The sequence below is a fragment of the Macaca nemestrina genome, chromosome 8, assembly GCF_043159975.1.
Source record: "Macaca nemestrina isolate mMacNem1 chromosome 8, mMacNem.hap1, whole genome shotgun sequence".
Lineage (NCBI taxonomy): Eukaryota > Metazoa > Chordata > Mammalia > Primates > Cercopithecidae > Macaca > Macaca nemestrina.
In genome coordinates this window covers 54765322-54782256 of record NC_092132.1, presented here as the reverse complement: position 1 = coordinate 54782256, position 16935 = coordinate 54765322, and positions in this window count along the sequence as shown.

Here is a 16935-nt window from a genome sequence, read left to right as displayed (position 1 = left end):
GCAGGCAGATCACTTGAGATCAGGAGTTTGAGACTAGCCTGGCCAACATAGTGAAGCCCCATCTCTACTAAAAATACAAAAATTAGCATAGCGTGATGGTGCACACCTGTAATCCCAGCTACTTGAGAGGCTGAGGCAGGAGAATTGCTTGAACCTGGGAGGCAGAGGTTGTAGTGAACCAAGATGGCACCATTGCACTCCAACCTGGGCAACAGAGTAAGACTCTGTCTCAAAAATAAACAAACAAACAAATAAATAATTAAAGAACTTTATGGTATGTGAATTGTGTCTCAATAAATCTGGTTTTGTTTTTTTTTTTTTTTTTGAGATAGAGTCTCACTCTGTCGCCCAGGCTAGAGTGCAGTGACGCGATCTCTACTCACTGCAAGCTCCGCCGCCTCCCGGGTTAATGCCATTCTCCTGTCTCAGCCTCCCTAGAAGCTGGGACTACAGGCGCCCACCACCACACCCGGCTAATTTTTTTGTATTTTCACTAGAGACGGGGTTTCACCATGTTCGCCAGGATGGTCTCAATCTCCTGACCTCGTGATCCACCTGCCTCGACCTCCCAAAGTGCTGGGATTACAGGCGTGAGCCACCACGCCCAGCCAATAAATCTGTTTTTATAATAGATATACACACACACACACACACATATATATATATATATATAGAGAGAGAGAGAGAGAGAGAGAGAGAAAGTTGCTGAAGACAAATCTCAGCTTTCATTGTTTTTTTCCTTGAACAGCCCTTGGGATTATATATTAATAGTTATAAATGCAGTGGCCTGATGGCCTTAATGAGGGCTCAGCTAGCTCCACTAACTAGTCAATGACCCAGTAACAGCAGCAGACAAAGTTGTCACCTTCCAATGGAAATCACCTTTATTTTCCTTAGCATTGATCTGTTGTACACCATCCTGTAAATATATACTGGATAATTATCTTCCCTTGTTTGCATTTTTAGCATGAGAGATGGTCAGAGCTTATATCAGAAAGATAATTCCAAGGTTCCTTCCCATTTTCATCTACCATCTTCTGGGATATAGTTGGCATAGAAAGATGGCAATGTATATGTGACTGTACAAAAATATATTTCTGGAGTATTTCCATTTGCCTTTCTATATCCATTCTTTACTCCTCTCAACTCTGGGAGCTGACCTTTACTGACTGTGTCTACAAATTCCCTTACCTTTTCTGACTAGGTTTGTTCATAGGCTGCATGAACAGTGAATCAGAGGTTGGAGAAAAGGTTCTGTACAATTATCCAACTGGCTCCCTCCCTGTGGGTTACAACAGGTAAGATGCCTATCTACAGAAGTCCACAGGTCCAGTAGGTTGACCTCTAGGATGCTGGAAGTCACCTCCAGTTACTCAGCAAGGTTGTGTTAATTGCTCCTTCTGGATTGGTGTTGGTTCCGTGCAATTGCTAGTCCCATAGTGTTTTATTACCTCTCATCGGTTTCCCTTAATCCAGTAAATAGTCTCTTAAACATTGGAAATGCCTCTTTACTGAAGTTTCCAGCTGGAGAATGCCCTTTCTTTCCTACAGGGCTCTGACTGATACAGTAACTGTCTGACTAGCAACACATAGTTGATATTTAGCAGCCAGTTGAAAGGCTGCAAATAGACTGTGTGCTTAATCTCTTTTCATAAACTACAAATGTTTAAAAAGTTATTTATGACCAATGCAAAAGTGTCATATATTTAATACTATTTGGAAGACATTTCCAGGTGCATAATGCCAATCCACAATTCAATCCCTCCTGGCAAACGATGTTATAAATAAGAGGGAGAGAGTTTAAATTAGTGCTCTCTAGACTCAGAGTTAGGGGTTAAGAGCACTACACATCGAATTGAAATCTCCAGTTCCATAAAAAGTGCCAAGCATTCTCTTAATGTAACTTTTGGAATACTATTGACTGAGTGAAATTTTGAGGTCTCAGAAGTTGAACATTCACATGGCCATCGTAAGTGCCCTGTCTGACATGTCTCTGCTTAGTCAACATGTCTGCATTTAATTACCACCATGAGTAAATTTATCTCCAGCCCTACTTGCACTACATGGATATATGTTTTAAAAATCATTTTGCTTATTAATGCATATTAATACATAGTCTTAAGGTGCACATATTGCAAAATAAAATAAGCTATGGGTGACATGACAACTCTCCCACTTACTAGCTGTCTCACAAAGTTAATCTCTCTAAACCTCAGCGTTCTGAAATTAAAGAGGATGATAACAATTTTTACATCATGGATTCTTGTAAGATACAAACGAATTAGTAAATCTAAGTGTTTAGCACAGTAACTCATAAAAAGCACTAAGTGAATGGTGACTATCCTGTTATGTGTCTCTCTTTTCCTAGTGATAAACTGTTATGTAACAATTTATTACATAACAGAGCGTGGTACATTTTCTTCTGTGGCCAGCAGCTTCCAGGCTACCATGTCTGTTCCCACAGTCACTGTATTTATTTCTGGGAATGGCATTCCAGCTGAGAGTTCAGAAACTGTAGAATAGGAAGCAACTTTAGACATGAGGTAGTCCAACCTGCTCAATTTAATGATGAGAAATCCAGGACCCAGATGAGTAAAATGGCCTATGGGCTTACTGATGCAGCAGCCACGCAGGAGCTGGCAGCAGCGCTTCCATTTCCCGTGTAGTTACCCTGTTCACCACACAGTGGAGATGCCTGCAGAAATGGTTTCTGAGAGCATAGCTTCTGCCCTGAGTCCCAGATCTCTCTTTGGATCACACTGCTTGGTCTTTCATGCCTATGGCCCAGTGAAGTTTCCAATCCTGTTCTCACCACCACCACCACCACCACCACAACCACGAACTCAAACTGGACATTATAACATTATAAGACAGGTGCTAAGAGCTCTGCTTACAACTCTCCAAGAGGCAAGCTCAAGTCAGAGCTCCTAATTTAGGCATAAATTAACTGGAAGACATTTTGAAATAAATAATTTTCTCCTGCCTTCAGGGCAAAGAAATCAGATGCATGAAGGGTAAAGACCCTGGTCAAAATCACCAGACACAAAAGGTCATATATTGTGTGATTCGCTTTATATGGAATATCCAGAAAAAGTACATCTAGAGACATGGAAAATAGAGTAGTGATTGTTAGGCTGGAGGAAGGGTAAATGGGCACTGATTTTGCGTTTGGAGTGAGGAAAATGTGGAACTAGATAAAGGTGATGGCCTTGTATATAAAGATACGGAATGTCTCTGAATTGTATACTTTAAAATTATTAATTTTATGTTATGTGAACTTGATTTCAATTTTTAAAAATCACATTAATACAATTATATTATTGCTTGCCAATGATATACAGTGTCAGACAATCACCTAGTCTGAGAATTCTCATACACTGATTGCTTTTGTCTTCTCTTCTAGTCTGTGCCCACTTACAATTTTATTTTTACAAAGCTGTGCTCAAAAATCTTTGCAGCTTTGCTGAAAGTTTCTTCAAGGAGTCAATTTTTTTCTTTCTGTAAATGATTCCTTCAAGATACCAAGTGTTTCATTCAACTGATATATTGAGGAGAGATGTTGATCCATAATTTTCTTTTCTTGCCACATCCCTCTCTGGTTTAGTTACCACGATTATGCTGCTTTAGTAAAATAAGTTGGGGATTCCTTTTTCTCTATTTTCTGAAAGAGTTTATAGAAGACTTATATTACTTTTTTCTACGATATTTTTGTAGAATATACCAGTGCAGCAATTTGGACCTGGAATTTTATATCTTGGAAAAGTTTTTATTATTAATTCAACCTCTTTAATAAATGCAGATTTTCTGTTAAACAGATCAGTATTTGCTTTTACTTCTTTTCTCAGTTTTACTAACATAACTTTGTTAGCATTCTTATTCATTTTGAAAAATTTTACTAATTTTCTTATTATTTCTTCTTGATTCATGGATTATTTATAAACATGCTATTTAATTTCTAATTACTTTTTTTTTTTTTTTTTTTTTGCTATTGACTTCTATTTTAACTGTGCTGTGGTCAGAAAATAAACTTGTATTATTACAGTCTTATATAAGCTAGATAATACTATCAAAATCAGGAAGGTAATACTGACATACTGCTACCATTGAATACTCAGGGCCAATTTTCAGCTGTTCCAGTAATACCTTTACAGAATGAGGACTCAGTTCAGAAACAATCATTACATTATTTTTGATCATTTTTTTAAAGTCTGCTTCAGTCTGGAAAAGTTTCTCAAAATTTCCTTGATTTTCATGAGCTTGACACTTTTGGCATTTGCAGGCCAATTATTTTGTAGAATGTCCCCTGGTTTGGACCCGTCTGATGCTTGTTCCTCATTACATTTGGGTGCTATGTCTTTGGCAGGAGTATCAGAGGTAGTGCTGTGTTCTTGTTGCTTCCTATCAGAGAGTGCACACGATCATTTTTTTCCTTCTCCCATGATGTTCACTTTGATCACTTGTTTAGGACCCTGTCTGCCAGGTGACATTACTCTTTCCAATTTGTAATTAATATGTATTTGTGAGAAGTTACTTTGAAACTATATAATATGCTATTCTTCACCAAACTTTTTATTGATTCACTAATTGATTTACATCCTTATGGTCTCATGGTTTCTTGTTTAATTCAATGAGTTAGAATCTACTACTGACTATATTTATTTTCACAGTCAAATTATCCCTGCTCAGACCAGTAAGAGCTTTTGCAGTTTTTGACAGGTTCTGTCTTTCTCTCTCTCTCTCTCTCTCTCACTCTCTCTCTCTCTTTTATTGTCATTGAGCTTATGCATTCTTTGACATTTTATTACTTTTCGGCACAACAAGATATCTCAGGCTTGTGTCGTACTTTTCCTGATTCAGCCCCGAAATTGACCATTCTTTTAGGAAGCCCTAATTCCTTTTAGAGGAAAATGGTAGTTGGAAGACAAGATTTAGGCTCTAGTTCTGCTAATCAGTATTGGATGATTGCTTCTCCCAATCCCACTCAGTAGATAAGACTGGAAAATATATATGTATATACAAACACATATTTACATCTACGTTTATTTCTATATTTATTATAAACCATGAGCTCACATTAAAACCTTAATTCCAATCCAACACTCTAGAATTCATCCCAGATTTTCCACTTTCTAAACTTCCCATCAGCTTAGTGAGATCTCCATGATCTGCTTGGACCCTATAACCCCCGCTTTGGTCCAAAAACTGCTTCCAGACAAAAGAGTAGAGTGATTGTTGACTCACTTAGGTAGGTGTTTCTTCTTTCTTAGGGATCATGGTCCTGTGTGGCCTATGTCTAATGTCTGAAAGGGTTGCTTTATGTACCTGATGTGGTTTCATTTTAGTTTACAGCAGGAGGGTGGATTCACAATCACATACTCCCTCATTGCTGGATAGGAAACAATATCGCATTAAATGTTCACAGCACTCATGTTAATATATCAAACACAGCTCACACAGACTGTTACAACAATCCAGGCAATAAATCTATGACATCTGTAGTTGACAAAGCACAGAGGAAGAGATCTGAAGACAGCCACACCTATGTCAACGTTACTTTTTTCTACTGTGTGACCTTAGGCAATATACACAGCACATTTGGTCTCAATTTCTTCATCTCTAAAGTGGGGGGTTTGGGAGAAGACTAAAGGATGTAATGTATGTGAATCACCACTGGAGAACAATACACAGAGGTCTTCAATATGGGGAAGTTTATTCCTCAAATACTTCTGACATTTATTAAAATTTATTTTGAAAGAATAAAGTTTTTTCAAAAAAATATACTGAAATTCCTCCACAAACATTTTTCTCACGACTTTTATAACTTCAAATTTTCACTCTATTAAAAAAGAAAATTATTTTATAAATTGAACATCAGCATTTATCTTGTCAACCACCACTGAAAAGTCAGAGTATCTGGGGGTAGAATATGTTAGCTTTTAAATGGTGTGCAGATACAGCTTGGTTCAACTTTGAATAGAAAGTTAAAATACTTCAATCACCCAAATCTGCAAGATACATTCAAAAGTCAGGCATCAGCCAGGTGTGGTAGCTCACGCCTGTAATCCCAGCACTTTGGGAGGCCAAGTCAGGTGGATCGCTTGAGGTCAGGAGTTTGAGACCAGCCTGGCCAACATGATGAAACGCTGTCTCTACTAAAAATACAAAAATTAGCCAGATGTGGTGGTGCCCATCTGTAATCCCAGCTACTCGAGAGGCTGAGGCATGAGAACCTGGGAAGTGGATGTTGCAGTGAGCTGAGATCGCACCACTACACTCCAGCCTGGGCGACTCCATCTCAAAAAAAAGAAGTCAGGCAAGATGTCTTTTACCAAGTGAGCACTAAACAGTCACTGCACTTGTTTTTGGTACTTGTGTTTGATACAGCTGGTTACTTGTTACTATTCTTCACAGCTGAACTTTGAAAAGATGTTGAATATATAGCATTTCCAACTTTGGAAATTGTTTTCCCACCTCTCTGGAAATAAAGTCCTTTATATAAAAATTTTAATAGGCTTGTATGTAAAACAGTAAGTTTTGTTATGCAATACCCAGTGTATGTGTGGATATGTATGGGGGGGGGGGTGTGTGTGTGTGTATATATGTTCAGTATATGCATACACACATATATATGTAACTTTTTCCAGGATTTTTTTTTTAGTACTTAAGGCTTCTCCTCCTCCTTCTCTTCCTCCTCCTTCACCCAGGGCTTTATTTTTCCCTCCTTTCTCCCTCCTTCCATTGCCTTCCCTCCTTCCTTCTCTCCTTTCTTTCTTCTTTGCTTCCTCCACATATATTCATTAAGCTCCTTTTATGTGCCAAGAATATTAGGGACTTGATGTACACGATAAATTAGAAACCACTCCTGAGCCCAGAGTGTCAGGGGTAATGACAAAATATGTAAAGTTGGAGCACAGATCAAGGGCAGCCAACCCAATTCGTGGAATCAGGTGAGGCTCTTCAAAAAATGTAAGCCCTGATGTAAATCCTTCCTCTGCCCCATCTACTTTTTTTCAGTTCTGGAAAACTCCTAGCCATTATCACTTTGAACATTGCCTGTACCCCGTTCTCCTACCATTCACCTTTGGCACTTCTACTAATGCTTATGTTTAACTTTTTAGTTAATTTATTCATCTTATAACTTCTTTTTCATATTTCCTATTTCTTTTTTCCACTATTTTGCGTTCTGAGTGAGTTCCTCAAATCTAGTTTCTAATTCACAAATGCTTTCTTCAGCTGGGTCTAGCCTACCATTTATCTATTAATTAGTTTAAGTTTCAATGATCATACTTCAACTATCATATTTCTACTTTTAGAACTATTATGTTCTTAATAAATCCAATTGTGCTTTTCCCCAATATCCTGAATGTATTTCATACATCCCGTTTATTTCTCTATATCTTTGATTAATTAAAATATTTATTTGAAAAATTCCTTTCGTATAATTCAACAGTCTGTCCATTCTGCACGTGAATGGTCACAGCTGTTCTGTGTTTTGAACCTCTACTGGTGGTGAATTTTTTAATATTATTTGACTGAGCTCATTTCTAGCAGAAGTTATGGAAATGCTTCCTGTGCTTGCAAAATTTGGTGAGTTTTATTGGTTCCATGCTAGTTTCGACATTGGCTTCTCAGCCAAGTCCCTGCCCTGGAAAGTAGTGTGTATCCATGCCCCACCCACAGTCTTAGGTCCTCTGCCTGTTTATCACAGTTCAGTACGGTGATCTGGCATCCAACTGTGCCCAAGAATTGCTACTAATGAATACAGTTAATTTACTCATAATTCATGAACTGCACAGTTCCTTGAAAGTTCCACTATTTAGGGAGTCCAATGCCAACTTCCTAACACCTTGTAGGTGTTGGGAGACCAGCCTATAACATATACCACCAAGGACTACTTGGCATCCATTTTCATTCATCAAAAATGGCTTTGAGTTTTCTCTTTGCATCAGACTCCTAATTTGTTCCTGTTCTTTCATTTGAACTTATCTAAGATGTAATATTTTAACATCTATTTTGTCCAGTGTTTCTCTGCGTATAGACCTAGGCAGGGCAGAGGAATGGAGTGACAGTTTCCGTATCTGCTCAGCCCACAATGTTGCCTCTATAATTATGAAGCAGAGTCTTAAAGGTTGAGAAGGATGTGCATATACTGTGCTAACTCCACATTCACTCCAACTATAAGGATTTTACCCCTTACGGAATTCCCGTGTACTGTGTCAGTTTTTGTTCACTTAATGACAAACTTCCTTGAATTCATGTAACTAGTTATCCATACTCCATATTCACCCACATTGGTTTTACCTCAGGAAATAATGAGTGAATACAAGAGAAATAGGATTTTGAATGGATGCTGGGCTTAATTCCCAGGTCATGGGATGATCTGTGCAGCAATCCACATGGCACACATTTACCCATGTAACAGACCTGCACATGTAACCATGACCTTAAAATTAAAGTTGAAGAAAAAAGATTTACACCTAAGTTTAAGGAGAGAGAGAGAAAACAACAACAACAACAACAAAAAAAAAAAAAAACAAGGATTTTGTACCTTAACAAAATGTGTGATCTGAACATGGAGGGACATACCTAGAGTTAGCAACCTGCAATGTCTCCACTGTGCTGGATTGTCAAGAGAAGGATGTTGTAGTGAGGGTCAAGAGGTGTATGAGTTGCAAACGGATTCCAGGAAATGATGCCCTAACACCTCTCTCACCCTCTCTGTTAGCTTCCTCTCATTTTTTTCATTTAGTAATCATTCCCTAATCACTGTATATGAAATTATACATCGTTCATCTATATACTGTGTTATGGGATGAGGTATATAATAATCCACAGGGCAGGGGTGTTAAAGGTTGTGAGGTACAGATGACCCATCCATGAGGTGACAACACAGCAGAAGCTCTGAGGCCACATATGCCCAGATATAACTTTGGATCTTAGAACACGTGTCAAGGGCCTAGGAAAAGCTGCCCTTTGCATGTGTAACTCTACATTACCCAGCATTTAGGCCAGTTTCAATTCCAGATATATTCTAATAGTGATAAACTACTAGATACTGTCTAATTTGATCCTTACCACAATCCCATCAGGAAAGAATTATGCATGTTGTATGAGTCTTATATTTTTCATTCAACAAACATTAATTCCATTCCCTCTGTGTGACATGCCCTATTCCAGGCAGAGAGTTTGCAGCTGGTCAGACAGAAAAGTTTAAGTAAGTTTTCCACAGGCTACACTGCCATCAGGCACCTGTCTGAATGTAAATGAAGATCTCTAACTACTAAAATGCAAACCACTACCCAGTACTTCCTTCCAAATGTTCCAAATAAACTTTTATAATTGTGGTATTGTTATTTTCTTTCTCTTTCTTTCTTCTTTCTTTCTTTCTCTCTCTCCTTTCTTTCTTTCTTTCTTCTTTTTCTTCTTTCTCTCTCTCACCTTCCTTCCTTCCTTCCTTCCTTCCTTCCTTCCTTCCTTCCTTCCTTCTCTCTCTCTCTCTCTCTCTCATTCTTTCTTTTCTTTTCTTTTTTTATTTTTTGACATGGTCTTACTCTGTTGCCCAGGCTGGAGTGTAGTGGTGCAATCATGGTTCACTGCAGATTTGGCCTCTCTGGCTTAAGTAATCCTCCCACCTCAGCCTCCCAAGTAGATGGGATTATAGGTGCATGCCACCATTACTAGATATTATATATATATGGAGAGAGAGAGAGAGAGAGAGATGGAGTCTTATGTTGTCCAGGCTGCTTTAGAACTCCTGGGCTCAAGTGATCCTCCTACCTCCATCTCCCAAAGTGCTGAGATTACAGGCATGAGCCACCCTGCCTAGCCAGTATTATGATCGATGTTTTTTTTCTCTGTTTTCCATTTTCCTTCCTCCTAGTCATGTCCTGTCCTAGGGCTGCTTCTCTTCATGAAGGGACTAAGTCAGGTACTGGCTTAAATTTTCAACAGAAATTTAAAATGTTGCAATAAAATAAATCCAGTGAAATCCTAAGTATGACACTATATATTAAAAAAATTCAGACAAAATAAAAACTCAAAAGATTTATAGCTTAATATTATCTAAAGCTTAATATTATCTAATGCCCTTTTTTCTAAAGACTTCTAAATTCTTCTTTCTTTTCTTCTTTTTGCTTTTTTTTCTCAGTGTTCAGGTGTGTACTTTATTTTATCTCTAAAAAGGAAGTGGCTTAATGTTCAACTTCTTGTTCTTTTCTAGTTGTTCGCATCTATTTTTTGCGTTGCTTTCCAAGTTAAATCTTCACTTTTTTTTTCACTGTTAGCCTCTTCCCATCCTTCAAATGGTTTCTTTATAGTTCTTTAGTTTTTAAAACTCTTTCTTCACAGACAACTTGCCTTTTTTCTAAAATGTTTTGAAGATTTTCCTGTGGTACAGGAACTAAGACATAAGGGAAACCTTGAAAACTTATGTTTCAGTCATTTACAAAAGCTTCCTGCTGTACTGAAAAGGAAAAAAAAAAAACATTAAAGATATTTTGTTTCTGATTTCAGCTTATGTTGACACACTGTTCTAGGAAGAAAACAGAACATTTCTGCTCATCAATGTTTTGTAGTAAGAACTTGTGACCCCTAATTGTCAATATATCCTGCAGGACGGCAGGTTTTGTGCCTTAACAGAGGCCACGTCAGTCTGCCCTCTGCCCAAATAGCCCTCTTCCCATCACTTGGATGACATTGGGTAGGGCATTGACACTGAGTAGAGTACTGTCTAACTCATGGTTCACCTCTTAGAATGGAAGGATAACACATTTAGTTGTTGCTAATGCCTTGGAACGAATGTGTTTATTGGATGTCTCTTTTGGGGCTAGTTCAAAAAGGCCACTGACAAGAATGGGAGGAGATTAAATGGGTCATGTTGGGGGAGTAAAGGGTGAGGTGAAGGATCCATGAAACAGCCATACATGTGGATTCCCTGGGAGAGCCCATGAGGACCCTGGTACCTGGAGAGTGGAGTGGGCAAGAAATAAACGGGCAATTCTGAAAGGAGAGTGGTAGCCTGAACAGAAACTTCCAAACTGGAATCAAGGATTGGGAGAAAGCTTAATATGGGGATCTCCAGAGACTGAATTTGCAGAAGAGAAGCGGCACAGGGGCTGCCGTTGGTAATCATTCTAACCTTGGTCACCCAGTTAATGTGCTATAGCTTCTGGGGATACACGTGTCGTAACTGCCACCAAACAGTGAGGTTTTCCTTGAGTGATGAAAAGAAAAATGCATTCACTACCTCAATTCAGTACACAAAGCCCCCTCTCAGTACCAAGGATAGTTTTACAGGGTTTTAATGTCTTCCTGAGCTTTCTGAGGAGGGAAAGGAAGCACGTCACAAGCTTTGCTGAGGCTTTAAGATTAATGTGACTGGGTGCTGTGGCTCATGCCTGTAATCCCAGCACTTTGGGAGGCCTAGGCAGGTGGATCACCTGAGGTCAGGAGCTCAAGACCAGCCTGCCCAACATGGTGAAACCCCATCTCTACTAAAAATACAAAAATTAACCAGGTTTGGTATCGGGTGCCTGTAATCTCAGCTACTTGGGAGGCTGAGGCAGGAGAATCTCTGGAACCCGGGAGGTGGAGGTTGCATGAGCCAAGGTCATGCCACTGCACTCCAGCCTGAGAGCGAGACTCCATCTCAAAAAAATATATATTAATGTACAAGAAGTAAAATACGTGGTAAAAAAATAAGCTGTCCATATTCAATACTTTTAAAAGCAAACTTTGCAGATTGTGCTTTTAATTCATTCATGACAAAAAAGCTCCACCAAGCTTCCAATCAGCACTGGCAAACATTGCATCAACACTCCCCCTCCTTTATTCCAGACAGATATTACACGTTGGCCACAGTCTCTTACACAGCTGAAATCTTTATTATCTTATATGTCAATGCTGTGCTGCAGGAAGCCATGAAAAATTAATTGGGACTGGCATCTCAGGTGGAGCTTGTGTGAACCTGGTAACTTAATCCCTGCCATGTACTAGGAGAACCCAGGTTATATAAAATCATGCCATTACATAAGGTTGTCTTTTCTGTCCTGGTCACTGGCCACTTTGCCTTCCTCCCATGTTGCTCACACACTTAAATATTCAGGGCTTTTCTGTGTTCTCAAGGCCACACTCCTCAACCAAATAAGAAAGAACTCACATGATTCTGTTCATTTATTGACTAATTATAGAAAACTATAGATAGTTTTTAAAGGGGTCAGTTGGTGGTATTGTCAATGTTTCCTTCCTCCCAAATGTTTCTTTGATTTTCCTAAGGATGAATTAGCTGCCCTGCTTCCAAGCATAACAAGAAATGTAAGTGCATTTCTACTGAAAGTAAATCTCCCTCTCACAGTGTCCAGCATTATGGGATCTCTGTTGATCACTGTTTATATGTGAGCCTTTAGAGAATGGACACAATGTCAGTTTCGGCTGGGATAAATTTTTTTATTCCTTATTCAATTTTCTTACCCAAAAGATTTTCCATCTGAATCACTTTTACCTGGTTTGTTTGACGGGCAGGTGGATCCACTTACTGAGATTCCAACTCAAGTTCATTTGGAGAAAAACTAGAGACTGCACATTTTGAAACAGAAATTCTCCAGGACCCGATCCTGGAATCTTCCATGTCTCTCTCGGGTCTAGAAAGCATACCTGCTTTCACTGATTCTGATAGAGGCCTCTGCTGATTTTCAAAAGGGTCATATGAGAATTCTGAGAGTTCTGTATGACTTAAGATGCCTCTTGGGAGAATGAGCAAGACTAGGAGATGGACCCTTTCCCCATGCTGTGCTTGTAGGGTTACCTGACAACAAATGTTTGCTCCCTACCTCTCAAAACACCATGCACTTTTCTGACTCAGCCTTGAGTCACACTACTGAAGGTGGCAGGCTATGCCACCCCCAAATATGCCACTTTCACATAAGGCACTTAAAAAAGCCAAAGGCACTTGAAAAAGAGCAGATTCAAGAAGATTAGGTGTATTCTAATCTTCCCCTTCTTTTCCCTGAAGGTAGGAGATAAAAACTGCCACGTGGAAGATGGCCTCCCTGTGCCAAGAGAAAAGAAACATTCTTCCATGGGGAGTCACAGCTGAGATAATTCTGTATAAACAGACCTTGTTAAAAGAATTATCCCCCTTTGGTCTCCCCACAAAATTTAGTTACTTTTCCACCATTGCCTCTTTATAACATCAGGTAAACTCTGCTCTTGTTTTTCATCTTCATTTTCTCATGAGGGCTCCCACGTCATAAATTTATATGCTTTTCTCTTGTTAATCTATCTTATGTCAATTTAATTCTCAAGCCCAGCCAAAACCCTAGAAGGGCAGAGGTAGAGTTTTGGCTGCACTGCACTGTTGATTCCAACACACACACACACACACACACACACACAGAGAGAGAGAGAGAGAGAGAGAGAGAGAGAGAGAGAACTCTCTTCCTATTCTGTGCCAGGGAAATTCTGACATCCCCTCAGACTCAAAGTTCCCACACTAGCCAAAAATGCACCCTCTGTCTTGATTCCAGTTTGCATTCATTCTGTCTTATATTGTTAATTACTGTTTGGTGGAAAGCATGTGACTCCCAACTTCCCTTCTTGAATCCTGGTATAAATCCTGGTATAAATCCAAGCTGGTCTTGAACTCTCAACCTCAGGTGATGCGCTCGCCTCGGCCTCCCAAAGTGCTGAGATTGCAGGCAAGAGCCACTGCGCTCAGCCGTATTTAAGCTTTTCTATCTGAGCTTTGGAAAGTCCAGTTGAGATGGCTGTTTCTGAAATCCAAAAATTTTGCTTCATGGTTTTCAATCAATTCAGTAACATGGAATATTTTCACTTTCTTCCTTAGGTAAGCACCAAACTTTAAAAACAAAAGACACTCACTATAAGTGTGCTACGGTGTTATAATGGCTATGAGGTCACTAAGAGATAGCAATTTTTCAGCTTGTTATAATCTTAGGGGACTATTGTATACGCAGTCTATCGTTGACTAAAATATTATTATGTAGTATATGACTATACTTTTAAGATCTTATGACAAATCCACATTAAAAGAAAAAATAAGATAAATGAAAAGAAAGGTTTATCATTTCTTGTACCATATGGAGCTATATACTAACTGACACGTATATGGTTCACAGTAGGCCTTTCTTTGGGGTTTTAGAATGAATGAGAGTCCATTTGGTCCAGAAGTTTATAAAAGTCACAAAAATTATTATTTGTGTTAGGATTAATAAGAATGTATTTCTACCAGCTGAATATTTGATTGGCATTACATTTATCTACTTATCACTCTAAATAAATAAACAAATCTATACACTCGCATTTTTTTTATTTTAAACGCTCCCTCCCTCAAAAAGAAAATAAAAAAGAGAGAGAGAAAGAGAATTTCCAAAAAAGATAAAGGCAGGTTTAGTGAAGCAGAGTGAAAAAGTGTTAGTGTCCTGCCATCCTGTGGTTAGGAACAGTACTACAGCATTGTCTTAGAAATTTCCACCTAAGACTCAGAAATGCAGTTAGCTTCATCAATAAATTAACTTTAAAAAGAACTCAGAACATAAGGAAGCATTCTAAAGGATCTACAAAGTTATTTCATCCTAAAATGTAAAAACTTCCTGGTTGAGTTGGGTCCCTGAAAGAAAATGTTGTCATTATATGTACAGTGTTTTAAATGTTGATTGTTTTTGACAGATACTCAAGCAGTTAATAGATATTATGAATGACAAATTAACATCTCAATAAGCTAAAGCTTTTATATTTTAATAAACAGACAATCCTGTCAGACCAAGCAGAAAAAAATATGATTTTAATATTCTAAGCATAGCACTGATCTTTAACTAAACAGGTGAGTTTGATGCTTTGAAAAGACTAGCAAGTATCTGGAGGACACAGGAATAGCTCTTGGGCTTGAAGGGGAGTAAAGCCTCTTATTACTCCAGTCTTCCACCCTCCACCTCAGCCTAACTTAGTCTAGAGGCACATAGTAGGTTTTTATTTTATAATGCAGATTTTGTGCTAGGGTCCCACATTTCATCAAGCCTGTAAAATAAAATATCTATCAAATAGTGAAGGACCAGAATTGTCATTCTAAATTTAGTTGAATACTGTTTCACTCCCCATACCTTTCCCAAATCTAGTAAGATGCCACCTTCAGTGCCAAGCAATTACAAAGGCCCCCAGCAGCTACCACCAGTAAACAGTGCAAAAAATTATGAGCAACTATCTACAACAATCTTCATATTCCCACCTGCACCATTAGAGAAGTAACAGCTTAGTAAAACTTCCTGACATCTTGTTCCAAGAACCATCAAACGTTGGATATTTGGAAGTATCTGCAGTTTGTTTTCATCCACCTTTCAAGTAGGCCACAGCTTGGCAATATGTACATTTATAAATCTAGCTGTTGAACTTAATGGACAAATAAAAGGTTATTTAAAATTTATATCAAATTATTGTTCAGGTCAAATTGTAATAAAGATCAGGCTGTGATTTCATCGTGCACGCATTTGCTTATCCCACTTTTATGGTCTCTTTAGGACTCTTCTAGGCTTCTTCCTTCCCTCTTCTCTAGTTTTGCTTTCTGCTTTTATCTGTAGCTCTTCTTCCCACTTTCCCCTCTGGGCATCTTTTGCTTCAACTCTCTATTACAATTGGACTTATGTCCTCTGTAACACACTGAATAAAAATAAAAGATTCCAACGTGAGGCTTAGGTAAGTTTGCCACAGGTTGGCAGAGGTCAGCTCACGTGTTCAGTCTGCTTTCCCTCTGTATTTGCTTTGTGGTGGGAACAGGCAAGTTGTATCACTTAATCTGAACTTTTAAAGCTAAATTGTCAAACTGGTTTACTGAAGGCAAGGGTCTTGAGAAGATTTACATGCAGAGATTAGAAGTAACCTTGGGGAAACCAGCTTTTTAAAGTTTCAACTCAGAATGACTGCAAACATTGATTTAAGGGCTGATAAAAGAATGATAGGAAGTGACAAGAGAGAGGAAGGTAGAAAGAGAAGGAAGAAAGGGAGGGAGGGAGGAAAAGAGGGAGGGAAAGAGGGAGGGAAAGAGGGAGGGAAAGAGGGAGGGAAAGAGGGAGAGAGAGAGGTAAGGACAGAGGATGGAAGGGAGTAAAGGAAGAAAGGAAGGAAAGAAAGGAAGATCTAAGCCTCAGTACAAAAATGCTAATAGCTCATTGAGTCTTTAGGTTATGCTCTGAATTTAGTATCTCATCCTCTAATGATACCCAACACTGAGACTCCCATTTTTCACACAGCAATGTGAGTCTTTATTGAGCACACACCATGTGTGTTCTGAGCATTTTACATATAACCGTTTAATCTTGACAATGACCCTGTGAGATAAGTACTAATTTGATCTCCATTTCACAAATGAGAAACCTGAATTACAAGACAGGTGAAAGAACTTGCTAGAAAGCGAGGGTTTGAAACTTGGCAGACAGCTGCCTGTGAGGAAACAAGCCCCAGATATTACATAGCGCGCCACAAGAAGACACCCATAAGAAGACGGGCCAGGATGTGAATACAGACCTCCCTGTTGTTCCAGCAGCACCCTGTGCTATGGGCACACTGCCCAAATGCTATGGCTTTGGTGACCCTTTCTGCCTTACATCCCTGCTCTTACTCCTCCTTGACTTCTATTCTTTCTCTTTCTTTCTTTCACATCTTGACTTTCTCTTTTCTCTTCCTGTTTCTAGATGCTTTTCTATATTTACTAAGGTAGTATCTTTCTTCCCTTTTCCTTTAACCTGAAAACCATGACAAGCAGGAATAGTGAAATGCAGTGGTTAAGTGTACGTAGGCCTGAGTTTGACCCCTGCTCCACTGTTCTTCTGCTGTGGGACTTTGAGCAAGGTACTTAATCTTAAATCTCAGGTTCCCCATTTGCAAACTAAAACACTAGGACAAACCTCATGAGGTTAATCTGAAGGT